This window comes from Pteropus alecto, unplaced genomic scaffold (assembly GCF_000325575.1).
Source record: "Pteropus alecto unplaced genomic scaffold, ASM32557v1 scaffold20, whole genome shotgun sequence".
Lineage (NCBI taxonomy): Eukaryota > Metazoa > Chordata > Mammalia > Chiroptera > Pteropodidae > Pteropus > Pteropus alecto.
The window spans coordinates 15,697,851-15,712,253 of record NW_006436298.1 but is presented as its reverse complement, the minus strand read 5'-3'; the positions used below and the strand labels follow the sequence as shown (position 1 = coordinate 15,712,253).

Sequence of the window (14,403 nt, the reverse complement as noted above, 5' to 3'; positions counted from 1 at the left end):
CTGCTAAAATGTCTTCTCAATTTATTCTCTAACTTGCTGACATCCAGATGCCTTGGAAATCAAGTAAGTAGCTACGGTACTCTCTTTGCATTTATATTTTCTCCTTCAAGATGGAAATCATAGGCATTTAAAGCACTTTAATCACATTTCTCAGTGGTACAGGATAATTCCAGAAGAAATTCAATGGAAACATAGAGACTTTCAGAGAAAAGATGGAAAACGCAGAGAATCAAGATAGATATCGGTGATGTTCAAGAGTTGCGCCCTAGCTGATAGATTTCATATTCAGAGGCAACCTTGCAATTTCACTGTCTTTCCTGTATGGCTGGGCAAATATTTTTTATGAGGGTTGCCTCTTTAGTTTATTTACTATCTTGCACACACAAAAGTCCTTTGAACTGCTGGTATTTGTTTCACCATGTCTCCCTCCTTTCACAGGAGCCATTGCTCTCCCCCTTCCAGCCCCACATACTTTCCTTAAACAAACATCCTTTTTTAAAAAAGCAACAAAAATCTCCGCTCTCCATTTTTGTTTGACTTCCCACACATTATTGTTAACCATTCCCCAACGCAGATGGAAAACTGGCTTGGACTCTTCCACTTGTGACTTTTTCACAAGATCGTTTCTCTTTTAATATTATGATTTATTCTTCTGAATAGAAATTGTCTCTTACAGGTTTTTTTTTTCTTCTCACTAGGAATTGGTTATTTATGAAACTTGTCACTTTGGCAGTAAGAGTATCCAGTGACATTGGATCCAAGAAATTGTCTCTTACAGGTTTTTTTTTCTCTTCTCACTAGGAATTGGTTATTTATGAAACTTGTCACTTTGGCAGTAAGAGTATCCAGTGACAATGCACTGACCGAAGGAATGGCCAAGTGTACAGTTAAAAAACCCTACAATTTATGTTTCTCTCATTTGGCATTTCCTAAGTAAACAGAAAGGGTCAAAGATGGAAAGAGACAAAAAACAAACCACCAATGTCTCTGATTGAAGGAAGTAAGCATATGTGAAGAGGAAGAAAATGATTCCTTCAATTCTTTATCATCCACAATTTCCTTACTTTGCCACTGAGCAGAGAAGGATATGGCCAGTGTGCTCTCAGGTATGGGATTATTTCAGGATACAGTTTGGGTTCGTGCATGCAGGCTCATAGTAAGGACACTGTAAATTCACATTGCCTCTTGAAAACCAAGAAGGTTGTTTTTCACTATATGTGTGTGTGTTGAGGTGGGGGCGAGGGGTATAGACTTCTCTTTATCACACTGAGAAACTCTTTCTAATGTGAGATCATATAAAAATCTACCTAGCATGATTTCAAACTGATATAAGGCTTTTCTTTAGAAAAGAAGTTTGATATAGAGGAAGAAGTACATGGTTGAGAGAGTATCTAGAAACTAAAAATTTATAAGAACTTCACACTTTGAATCTGTCACTATCGATCTCACCTGTCTTTATAAGTTTCCTTAGTATCAATTGTAAGATTCCTTCTAATGCTAATGTTTGTCCATAGATAAATAGATAAATAGGTAAATAGAATGTACAGAGAAACATCTATTATATATTGATATATATGGAATTTAATATAAAATAGATCTCTATATATCAATATATATTATAGAGATATCTACATATTTCTATATAGAGAGAAGGGGGAGTCAATAAATTTCACAGGATATGGAATCTAACTAATTTCTTCTTGAACTTGCTTACTATACACATGCACGTATGTGGGCAAGTATGTGTACCCTGTGTTAGTGTTATGCTGTTTATCAAATATTTTCAGATATTCTTCTTCCAGGTAAAAGGTAGGAGAGAATTTCCCTGTCCCTTTGAAGTGAGATGAGGCCATGGGACTTGGTTGGCCAGTGAAATGTAAGCAGAAGTGCTATGTCTCACACCCCCCGTGGTAGTTTTGAAAGCCAGTGTTTATCTCATCACACTCCCTTTCCGTTGTTATGGCGACCCTGCAAGCACATAATGACATGAAGTCTCTTAGTCTGGGTTCCTGAGTGATCTGGATAAGCAGAGACTCCTGACAGCCTGTGTTGGGCATGTAGTGTCAACAAGAAATACATTTGGGTGGGGGGCGGGGGCAGGGTGCGATGTAAAACCACTGAGACATAGGCATTGTTTGTTACCACAGAATAACCTAGTCCAGGGGTTGGCATAATTTTTCTATAAAAGTCCAGATAGTAAATTTCTCTGTCTTCTTATTTTTCTTAACAAACCTTTAAAAAAAACCTCTTAGTTTCCACACTGTACAGAAACAAGCTGCAGACTTAGCCCTTGGGCCTTAGTTTGCCAGTGCCCTGGCCTAGCCTATGCTGAGTATTAAAGGTATTTATCGTCTTGCTGCATCACTTTCTTCAACTGTAAAATAGAATCCAACTATCCTAATTATCTTATCAGAGTTTCCCTGAGAGAAAAAAGAAGAAATGGAAATAAAATATTTAGAAAAAATACTGTTATATGCCATGCAAAGTTTTATTTCAACTTAAATAATGATTCAAAACAAGACTTCCAAACAGTTAAAAAGTAATAAGTTTTCTCCATCATATTCTCTTTATTTTTATGTAAATAATCTATTTCAAATGGAGCTCTTCCATACCATACACAACACTTCCTGGGATGTGCTTTACAGAGTACTTGTCCTCTAAGATCACACACACACACACACACACACACACACACACACACACACAGTTCTTCGGATAAATAAATTGAAGCAATTGCACATACTGTATCCATGGAATAATTTTTAACATAATACCTATTAATATCCAATGGAATTTCTGTTCACTCCAACACTCTTTGGGCAGCCTTGCATTTCCTCTTACTTGGGACTGAGCTCCTAGAAGTTAAGTCATTGCTAGCTTGACTAGTCAAAGTCTAAACTTATCCTGCTTCCTAAGTCCTGCATTTGCCCAGCCTTATGATCCAGCTCTAAGTTTACAGCATCTCTGGACAATCTGCATGGCACACTTGGGCTTGAACGCCAGTCGTTGGCAATGTTAAAAATATTCACACTAAGGTCTGAAACTGTAACAAATGCAAATTATCTTGGTTTTAAAAGAAACACACTCAGGAGAAAGCACTGGACAGGAGAGACAGAGGAAGGATTTTTGGTTACTTGAGTTTTTAACCTTTCTAGACCAATTGTTTTCTAAGAATGAAGAGAATTTGCAGTAGCACTCTCTGAAAAACTTCAAGCTTTTAAAAGCCACAGATAGACCTTGTCTTCTGTGATTAAAAATATGTTACATTGGATTACTTCACTCTCATGTATGATAATCATCTCTATTTGCTATGTTATACAAATCTCATTCAGTATGTGGCACCAGAATGAGTAACAAATGTTTCCCATTTAGAATTGCATTAGAATGTTTTAAGTTTGCAAATCCAAGAAAGGGAGAAATTATGAGACAATAAAGAAATTTAAAGCTCAATTAAATATGCTTCAGATGTCTATATTTATGTTATGTATTTTTTTCATACACATCTATACATAATTTTATTATGTTACTGAAAAGAAACTTGAGAAATGTGTTTGCTATGCCAGAATAGATATTTCTACTTGAACTTACATGGAATTATAGAGTGTTACATAAATGATGATTTTGGTGATTTTACATGATACAATAAAGAAAAAAAGTGATAGAGCATCATGTTTAAGGTGATAAGCAATGATCTATCCCATGAATAGAAATTACCTCAACTGAAATGATCCAGAGTGCTTCAAACACCTTCATCCTTTCTGCCCTGAAACGCCGAAGTACTAGGGAAACTGAAGTCCAAAGACCTGAGGTCAGGTAAGAATTTTCCAGTAAGTAACAGTGTGATGAGAGGAAAGTTATTTAACCACTCTGAACTTTTACTTGCCTAAAAAGTATGGATAATGGTATTCTTCTCCCTGAACTTGGGAAGGTACTTATAGACAACATATGTAAAAGCTCCTACATTGTGACTGGCATGTGTTACATTATGTGCTTAATAAATGTGGATATGAATCTGGGTCAGTTTGTATGTCTGAACCAAATTATTAGTGATTCAAAATGCACAGATATTAATTATCCCTTTAAAACCAGGACTATAATGCAGGCCTTAAAGGGTAAAAATATGTCTCCTAACTGTGTTTGGGCTGCAAATTAACAAAAAACCAGATTCAAACAATCTTTGACTATGATAAAATATATATGAATATATATTTTATATAAATATATATTTTTTCCTTAAATAAGAAGTTAAAGGTAGTGAGGACTTCAGGGCCAGTTGATTCAGAAACTCAACAACGTCATTAAATATCCATGTTCTTTCCCTTTCTCCTCTTTTGTCCAGTGTTAAATTAACTTCATTCGAAGTTGCTTTCTCCAGTAGAAGCAAAGGTAGCACTTTTCAACCATGAAATGACTTCCACTGAGTCTGATTGGCCCAACTTAGGTCACACATTCTTGAGCAAATGACAGTCAGAGGACTGTTGCATTCTGATTGAGTAAAGCGCTGGTTTCTCAAGCAATACTGGCAAGGAAGATGGACTTGTCATAACTGGCTTAGACAAATCAGAGCCTATCCTTGGAATTAGAGTCACCTCCCAAACTACATGGCTACTGTTTATTCGGGGGTCAACCATACTATCCTTGTAACCAGCTTTTTCGAGAAGACACTTATGGATTGTTTTTTAATTGGCCTGAGAGGGTCACCATGTCACCTTGAAAAATCAATAAACCACTCAATTTTGAGCCAGGAATTTATGTGATTTTTAAAATTATCTTCTCTTACTTGCTTTATCTAAACTAGTCATGCAAATTAGCCCAGACCATGCAATCAGGAAAGAAATATAGCTTAGTCTGAGAGAAACCAGGCCATAGGAAAGAAAGAATTTTTTTTTCCTACTTAAGAATTACATTCTAGTACTATAATCGAAGACAGGGGTTTACATCACCAACTGATATGCCGTAAGTTTGATGTTGATAAATATAAAAAGCTTTGGCCATATAACAGTTTTAGCCAGATGATAGTTTAGGGTGAAAACCTGATGCTTGAGTCCTGATTCTTCCACTTTCTATCTTTGTGGCCTTCAGCAAGTTACTTCACTGCTCTGTGGTGGGCTTTCCTGCAATATAAAACGGGGGTAAAAATAGTATCTACCTCATAAGGTTGATGTGAGAATTAGGTGACTCACTATGTGTAAAGGATTTGTACATGACAGGCATGTGGAAACAGCATAGAAGTATTCGCTATTATTATCATGTTACTGTTACTATTTTTTTTCTTCTGCTTCAAAGTGGTGAGCTGTCTATCGGGGATGCTTCAAGCTAAACAGAAGTGGAGATATCTCTTCAAATTATTTTCAAGATTGCTATTAAGAATTCGCATTTAAGCAAAGTACACTGCATTTAGATAACTGTGAAAAGATTTGTGGGAAACAAATCTGGAAAGACATATTTCATGCAAAATGATAAAAACTCAACACCTCATTTTGTGTGTACTATAAAATTCCTCGGGATATACTCGTGCTAAGCCCCAAAGTGTAGGAAAGAATCCAGTTTGTTTTAAATAGTAACTGGTTGCCATTTGAATTGTCAGTTGTTAATGCATTTAGCTTGACTCTGAAAAATACAAAATTATCTGGAATCTCTTCTTCAACCTATTATAGAATAACTGTGCTTATGTGATTGCTATTTTTGGAATATTCTTTTAATTCCAGTAGTTTTGAAAGACTATGAGTGGCTTATGTGCCTGCAGGTCCTGATCAGGTCACTGAGCTTATTCAAGCCTTTACCAACACTATGAATTCAAATGTAATTTTAAAAGTTGTTAAAATAGTACTTAATCCAATCAATAAACTAATAATAAAACAACTAGGACATTAACATAGGCTACTTTGTATAGTTTGTTTGAAGGTTGAGCAAATTAGGCTGAAGTTACAGATTCTATTTAAGTATGACATGATCTAGTTTGAAAACTCTGTTCTATAATCAGTGCATTCCTGGACATCTCTCTGGAGGACATAAGAGAGGCTAAGCAGGGGTGAAGAGAGTGCAGTCTGCACCTGTACAACTGTTAGAAACTAATTCAGAGCTCAGTCTTCAATGGTGGGTCAGTGGCATTATGAATAATAATAACCATAACAATTGCAGCGTATTTATTACATGCTAGACATGGTGATCAATGTTTTACCAAATGTATTTCATTTGATTTGATTTTCACAACAAGACAATGAAGGAAGTATTATTATCCCTTTCTAAAGATGAAGAACACAAACCTTGGAGAGTTAAAGAAGCTTGCTCAGAATCTCACAGCTAAGAACTGGTAGCGCCACAGTTCTGCTTCAGAGAAAGGTGGTCAAGGATGTGCCTGCAGGTCCTGATCAGGTCACTGAGCTTATTCAAGCCTTTCTGTTGCTTTCAAGTATTTTTTGAGCTATCGTCTATAACTGTAGTTTTCAGACAGCTGTATCAAAAGCCACCACCATCTCTGAAAAATATCTAATGCAAAAATAAAATCTCCTTCTGACTTTTTTCCTTGGAGGAAGGGGGCTGGATAATGATGGTGATTATGATGATAATAATAATAATAGGTATTATTGAGTACTTTACTCTCATTCTACATATAAAGTGAGGATAAAAAGGTTAAATAAGATCGCACAACTACTAAAAGGAAGAGCCAAGATTTAAGTAACCTTCATATAAGGTGAAAGTCCACACTCTTACTGAGATATTATATTGACAAAAACAGCAAAGAAATGTTTAAATAATTTCTTGGATTTGTGATTAAAATTGCACCCAACTCCTTATTACTCCATCTAAATTTACCCTCCCCAATTTAGCTCTCAGAATAATTTATCAATGGTTTCATGGCATAATGCATTATGCCTATAATGAAAGCCTCTTACAAAAACATAAATATTTCCTAGGAGACAAAATGCAGGGAATGGAGCATACAATTCCTCACACATTTTGAATGGGATGCAGATTCTCATCTAAGTTTTTTCATCTAATTGATGAAAAATCATAACTGTGTTGATACTTTCCTAAAGTACCCATGGTCTGTATAAAATGCTTACATTCACTTACGGCACGTGTGCATTCAGTCACAAAAACAAAATGGAGAACAATTCAAATTAAATTTCATCATTTGTTCAAATACATGTCTCTTTGGTCACAACTTCTTAATGAATAGTAGCAGACAAGCAACACAGCTAATAAGTTATTTTAATAGGGTGATGTAACGGCGTGTGAACTGTTACCTCCTGGGAGAGTGGGTGACAGATTCCAGTTCTCATTACTGTGTAGATTAGTCTCAGGGAATTCATTAGTGCCCAATGTGGCAGCTATGCTGAGTGCCCTTAATTTGGAAAAAGAGACAGGAAGCCTATGTGCCCACGAAACTCTAAAGACAGATGATCTGAAATTGAAGGCTTTTAGGGCAAAGGACCCTCCTGAGAAGATGGCAATTATTCACCTCGTTTGTCAGGCAATTGGTGACAGCTCTCCTCCTTTAGTCTATGTCAGTAAACACATACACTAGAAACAACAGAGGACTACTGGATTTCCCTTCACCTATGAGGAGGCAAGCTTAATGCAGAATGTTTCAAAAGTACCATACATCCACATGACTTATCTCCACCGTAAGTGACTTTTTCATTTTACAGAATGATAGTGGGCAGAAGTAGCAGAGAAAAATGTAATTTGTCAAGAATCTGATATCTCATTTTTAGATAATGGTTTTAACTCTCTCTACCAAATCACCAAGCAAGCTTGGCATTGATAAATTTAAAAATCCTGTATGTGCTATTTCTGCCACATGCTGGTAAAGATATTTCTCTAAACTAGCTTCATAACAAACACAATGTTCTGACTTCTGGGCAATTAAAGGGGCTAACATAGCACTTATTAAAAATCTTTCAAACTTTTTTAACTGCAACTCTTAGTAAGAAATATGTTTTACACACAACCAATGTCCATCTATGCGTAGGTATTCATATAGGTGAAATTAACTTTTCAATACATGTGATGCACTCTTATCTGTAGAGTTCTATTTTGATCTCTTCATTTAGTCATTACTATTTTATTGTAGTTTATTCTATTTTTATTTTGTTTTTCAAAACATTGATTCTATTTTTAAAAATTGATTTTACCACTTACTAATGAATCAAGATCTACAGTTTGAAAAACTGTATGAAAGAACAAGACAAAGATCTTTTCATATTAATTTCTTTAAGAATAATAATTTAGTTATTGAGTGCTTATTATAGGCCAGCCACGGTGCCATTGCTTCACAAATTTTCTAACTTAATTTACTCCCACAACAAAGATAAAAGTAGATATTATTCCACTTATCAGATTGAAAAGAACAAGGTAAGAGAGGTAAAGAGAGCTGTTACAATGCACACAGCTAATAAGTGGCAGAAGTACAATACCGGCACATAGTAGGCATGCAATAAGCATTGGTTGAATGAATGAATGAATGAATGAATGGCTTATGGTTGAGAATGAGGGCATGAGCCTGCTGACTCTTAACTATCGGATGTATCGACGATTAATCTTCACCGCAGCATTTCTTTCAGGACCACAGTCCAACACTATGGTTTTTAACAATTTTTTATACGAAAAGGCAAAAAATTCTTTCTCGATTGATAATGATAATAATAATATTGTGGCTAATATCTGTTGATTACTTAATATGTGCCAAGCACTATTCTAAGTCTTTTTACATGTATCGAAATAAAATAATAGTAGCCACCCCATAAGGTTTTATGAAAATTAAATTCATTTAATTCTTTCATCAACCTTATAGGGTACATACTATTATTATCTCTGTTTTATTGTGGAGGAGACTGAGGCACAAAAAGGTTAAGTGACTTTTCAAGGACACACAGCTAATAAAACCTAAGAAGTCTTCCTTAGAGCCTAAGCTCTTGACCTTTAGTCCCAACCATAATCACTAGATATCAGCTAAGTTCTTATTTTATCACTAAACCAAGGTCGATTGCTTCTAAAGCAAACACAATAAGAGATGCTAAATCTTTTGGTGGAATGAGCCATCCATTATATGCCATTTAGCTCTCCTAACATGCTCTTGGTTTCTTAACCTGAACATTTTTTTCTGAGGTTTAGATATAGCCTACATTACTCAACAAAAATATTGAAGATTATGATTTCAGAATATCTTACATTTTTATGTATCATTATTTTATAAGATTAGTAATAAAACATACCTTTTAAGAAATTAGTCATGATTTTATTTTTATAAAATCGAATTAAGAAATATTTACATGGTTAATAGCAAGCAATTTACTCTGCTAAGACAATGTTGGGAGGCTAAAAAAATATATTCTCAAGAGTAATTATGAATACTTTAGTGGTGGGAAAAGCTGGGGTGGGACATTCCATTGACAGAATTGAAGGAATTAACATCAGAGTTTAAAAAGGAAGCCAATTAAAGCCAGGTGCCAAGTTCACAAGTTGATCCCATGAGGAAGCAAGAGGACCTAACAAAGAGGGTTGGCCAGAAGACAGGTGGGCATTGCAGAGTCCTACAAGCTTATTCGTAATGAGACTTTATCCTTTTGGTTCATGGATTATCTTCTACATTAGTTGAAGCCTATAAACCCTGTCCCATAAATATAGTGGATGAAATTGGTTAGAGTTTTTGTAGCACAAAAGGCCAGTGTCCTTAGATACACATGATTTTCCTCTTCTATCTGGGACTGACACTAAATAAACCACATTTCCTAGCCTCTTGACCTTCTGACCAATGAAATGTGGTTAGAAGCAATGTGCCTGGTTTCTAATAACCTAACCTGGCATCCTCCTTTTTCTCTTTCCTCATACATCTCCTAATGACACCAGGCAACTTGTGTTAAAGAAGGAAGCTAATTAGTCCTTAAATGACCAGGTGGAGTAGGTTCCCCATTGACAACCTTTATCAGAGAGGGAGAAGAGTAAGAAATAAACTTTTGTTATATTAGGCCACTGATAATCTTATAGCAGCTAACATGACTTACCTTAACTAAAACATTGCTGGAGTATGAACATTGGTGCAAATGCTACATTTTAAATAAAATATTATGATCGGTATTTAGTGTTATAAATTGGGAAACTAGGTGTGTTATTTGCACATGTGGCCCTGACTGTAAAGGCTTGGCTGATCTTGCTAAGAACCATGACTGCTCCCAGCAACCACTCTGGCACAGCAGACTTTGAGTCAGATTGGTTCTCTCTCCCCAAAACCTGCTGGAACCTGCTGAGGACCTACTGCCCTCCATTCGACAAATCAACTGGACCCAGGACTCCTTAAAGACTCATGTGGTGGAGTCTGGGCAAATGACCTGCCTTCAACTCTTAGTAGCTGTGTCACTTGGCAATTTGATTAAAATCTCTGTATTCATCTTTCTTATCTGTTAAGTCATTTTGAGGATTAAATACATTAAGCAATATTAAGCATTTAAAATATTGTCTGGCATGTGTTAAGCGCTCAATGTTAGCTATTATTGTTAGCATTTTTATCAAAATATTTGAATCATTCTCCCTCTCCTGTCTGGAGTATTAAGACTTATAGCTGTTACTTCTTTTCTAGGCAAAGGACTTTCCTTTCTATCATCTGATAAAGCTTTTCTTTATTACAATTCTATTTTTCGAATTTGTGTTTTCTGTGTTCTCACAGTCAGAAGGAAAGAATCTTCTCTTGCTTTTACTTTCAAACTTATGAAGAAAGAAAACTTCCATATTCTAATTGGCCTAAAACACTCACTGGCAACAATAACCTGGAGGTGAGGTCTGGGTCCAGGTGGGTACGTCTGATCCCGTTCCCTGCAGCTAAATGGCTATTTTTATAAGGGATGAATCTGGGCCTCAGCTTTCTGTTGACCAAATCTACCCAGTCTTTGCTATATCTTTCAGTGTGACTGGGTTACAACGGGAAGTTCAAGACCAGCTTTTCTAGCATGGATGTAATGAAATAACTCTAACATGAGCCAAGAATTTGGTTGAGAGGGGGATTATATAATGACTTTTCACACAAAGACATTCTTAATTTTTTCCCAAATTCCCTAGCAACAGGTAGTGATTATTGCTTAAAAGGACATTTTTGTCTTTTCTCCTTCATTGGACACTTTATCATGGTGGCAGTCAGACTCTCTTATGAAGGTAAGAATGTAATTATTGGTATCTATTCTATTTTTATTTCAAAAGGCAGTTAACTGTCAATATGTTTAAAAAGAGGACAAATGAGGCAGAGAGACCATGAATGTGACTGAAGGTAACATAACAACAAAGGGGAACTTGTTGGTACTAGGATGATCATAATAGCTCAGACTTGCCCACACTTCTGTCTACATTGAGTTCATTGCTCACAGAAAAAGGAAAAGAGAAGGAAGGGAAGGAAAGGAAAAGAAAAAAGAAAGAATAAGTGCTTACTTGATTTTTAAGGCTTGAGTACAGATCAATATCTAATTGGTTTTTTTCATAAATTGAATCATTGAAGCATTTTATTAGTAAGTCAAAAGGAACGTGTATTTAGTAGAGGAAACTTTGTGACAAAATTGTCTTCAATGAAAGAAGAAAAATGTTTTTACTTGGACACACATAATGCATTGTGTTTGTGTTTTCTTTGATTATTATTATTTATGTCTACAGCACCTGGTCTTCCTAGGTGGTCTCCCATTCAAGTACTAACCAGGCCAGGCCCTGCTTAGCTTCCGAGATCAGACATTGGGCTTGTTCAGGGTGGCATGGCCACAGACCCTGGGCTATGGCTCCACTGGGGTGTGAACCCAGGACCTTCTGCGTATAAAACAGACGTGCGAATTGCTACACTATGGAACCATGTCCTTTTTCTTTTTTTTTTTTAAGTGAAGGGGCAAGATTGGCAACAAAGAAAAATAATGAGTTGTAAGAGAGTGAATACTAAAACAAAATCAAATCATAATACGTATCCTTCAAAGCTTAAAGCAGTCTTTACCTCATCTTCCTACCTGGTTTTGTTTTATACAAGTAAATATACTGAATCAAATTGTGTCAAGACTTCTTTTACGTTAGCCTGAAAGTTCTAACTATTAATAGTAGATTTTATTTTTCATTCTTCTTGACTACCAAGTATCTGGACTCTATACATTTGAGGACCTCCTCCATTAGAGAAACAAAAATGCCACACACTCACTTTCCCAGTCTCTCTTAAAGCTTGGTATAGGCATATGATCTGACCTCCACTAATCACATAACATACCCTATATTTTAATAGAGGGCTATTGATGCAAAGAAATAGGAGCTTGGGGAATTTTTTCTAGAGACAGTAACTATTGCATAGGATCTCATTCCCAGGGCAGCGGTGACCACGGCCCCTGTGAATGAATCTCATGATAGTGCCAGTGGTGTTGGTAGTTCAAAGTAGCAGTGGTAGCAACATACTGGGAGGTCAGTTCCACTGTACTATTTGAGATGTTACTGTGGCTATGTGGCCTTTGAGTCTGAGATTTCTATGATCTCAGCAAATCAATGAATAGCCCAGTATCCTTTATTTTTCTTTTTTACCTTTTCCTTCAAATAACTTTAGATTTACAAAAGAGTTGCTAAAATAGTACAGTTTCCACATACCCTTCAAGCAGCTTCTTCTAACGTTAACATCTCACATCACTATAACACGTTTATCAAAAGTGAAAACGAACATTGGCACAGTAGTATTAACTCAACTCTCTTCAGGTTGCCTCCGTTTTTCCACTAATGTCTTTTCGTTTCAAGATCCAATTCATGATACCCCATGACATTTACTTGTCATGTCTCCTCAGTTCCCTCCAATCTGTGAAAGTTTCTTCATCTTGTCTTTCATGACTGTGACATCTTTGTGGTCAGTTTTTTTTGAAAATTGTCTGTTAATTTAGATTTGTCTGATATTTTCTCATGATTAGACTGAGGTTATAAATTTTGGGGAAGAAACTCACAAAAGCGATATGTCTTTCTAGTACATCATGTCAGGAAGTACATGATTCTGATATGTCTCATCAGTGGCGATGTTAACTATTATATGGTGGTTAACCTGGTGTCTGCCAGATTTCTCTAAAGTTACTATCCTCCCCGCTTTTTATAGTCTATTTATTAGTAACAAATTGCAAAGTTCAGCCCATACACAAGAGAAGGAAAATTAAACTCCACCTCACTGAATTGTGGACATATGTTAAAACCACCATAATAATTAATAAATACTTTGAGGAAAATACTTTGAGGCTATGCAAATATCCCATTTCTCCTTAATAGTTTTACCCACTAATTTTAGCATTTGTTACTGCATTTTACAAGCAACACATATTACTTTGGTGTTCTTTCTAATGGTAATTTTTTATTTCCTTAATTCTTCTAACATATTAATTGGAATTATTCCATGAGAAATATTTGTCTCATCTCCTCGTCTGTTTTTTTAGTCATTTATTTATATCTGTATGAACTTATGAATATCTATTTTATTCTTTGGCTTATAATCCAATACTGTTGTTTTTTATTTTGTTGCTCAAATTGTTAAAGCTTTGGCTATTGCAACTCTTTCAGATTGTCTCTTGTGTCATTTTGACATGCCCACATCCTGTTTTGTAAAATACTTATTATCATATTTCCTTACCTTCTGATACAATAAGATGCTCCAGATTCATTTTCACATCATAGTCCTAGAATCAAAAATTTCTCCAAGGATCCCTAGTTCCTTTAGTGGAGAATGGTACTTAGAAATCAATGAGTTTCGAGTGTTTTATTCTATTAGGATGTCACTATTTCTAGGCGTTCTCAGCAGAAAGAGCTATATATTTCTCTCTATATATCTATATTTATTTCTGTATTTATCTGTGTACTTATATGTGTAAATATATATACATATATATAAATATTACATATATTTATTTCTGTATTTCTTTACCTGTATATGCAAATATATATTTAATATATTATCTATATCTATCTATCTATCATCATCTATCATCTATTTTTAAATAACATGAGTTCATTCTGAGTTCTCTGACTCTAATCCAGCCAGCATGGCGGTTTTCATTACAGCTTTCACTCCTTTATTTGTTAACATCTTTCTCTGAAAATGAGAAAACCAGCTCTCAGTATTACAGTGTATTTACTTATTTGTTCAAACCTAAGAATTGCAAAACTGAACCCTGTGAGAAGTAAATTTACTAACTACAACATAGCTTTAGAGTACAGTTCTTTTTACATTTAACCTTGCAGTATAAGTCAAAACACTGTTTATCAATGTTACTTAAGCCAGCTTTTTTCTTCTCCACACACTTCAATGAAGTTACTTTACATATTTGTGTTACAGTTAAATTCATTTGTCACATTCTATATCCCATCCTGGGTCCCCACAACATCCTAGTTAATTTTTTTTTTTTTTCACATTTGCACACAGGT

At 35.4% G+C, this 14,403-nt stretch overlaps 1 pseudogene; it reads right to left on the bottom strand.

Annotated features, from left to right (window-relative positions):
- Positions 1 to 11,631: 11,631 nt before the first annotated feature.
- On the bottom strand, positions 11,632 to 11,747 carry LOC112480964 (annotated as a pseudogene).
- Between the last annotated feature and the right edge of the window lie 2,656 nt (positions 11,748 to 14,403).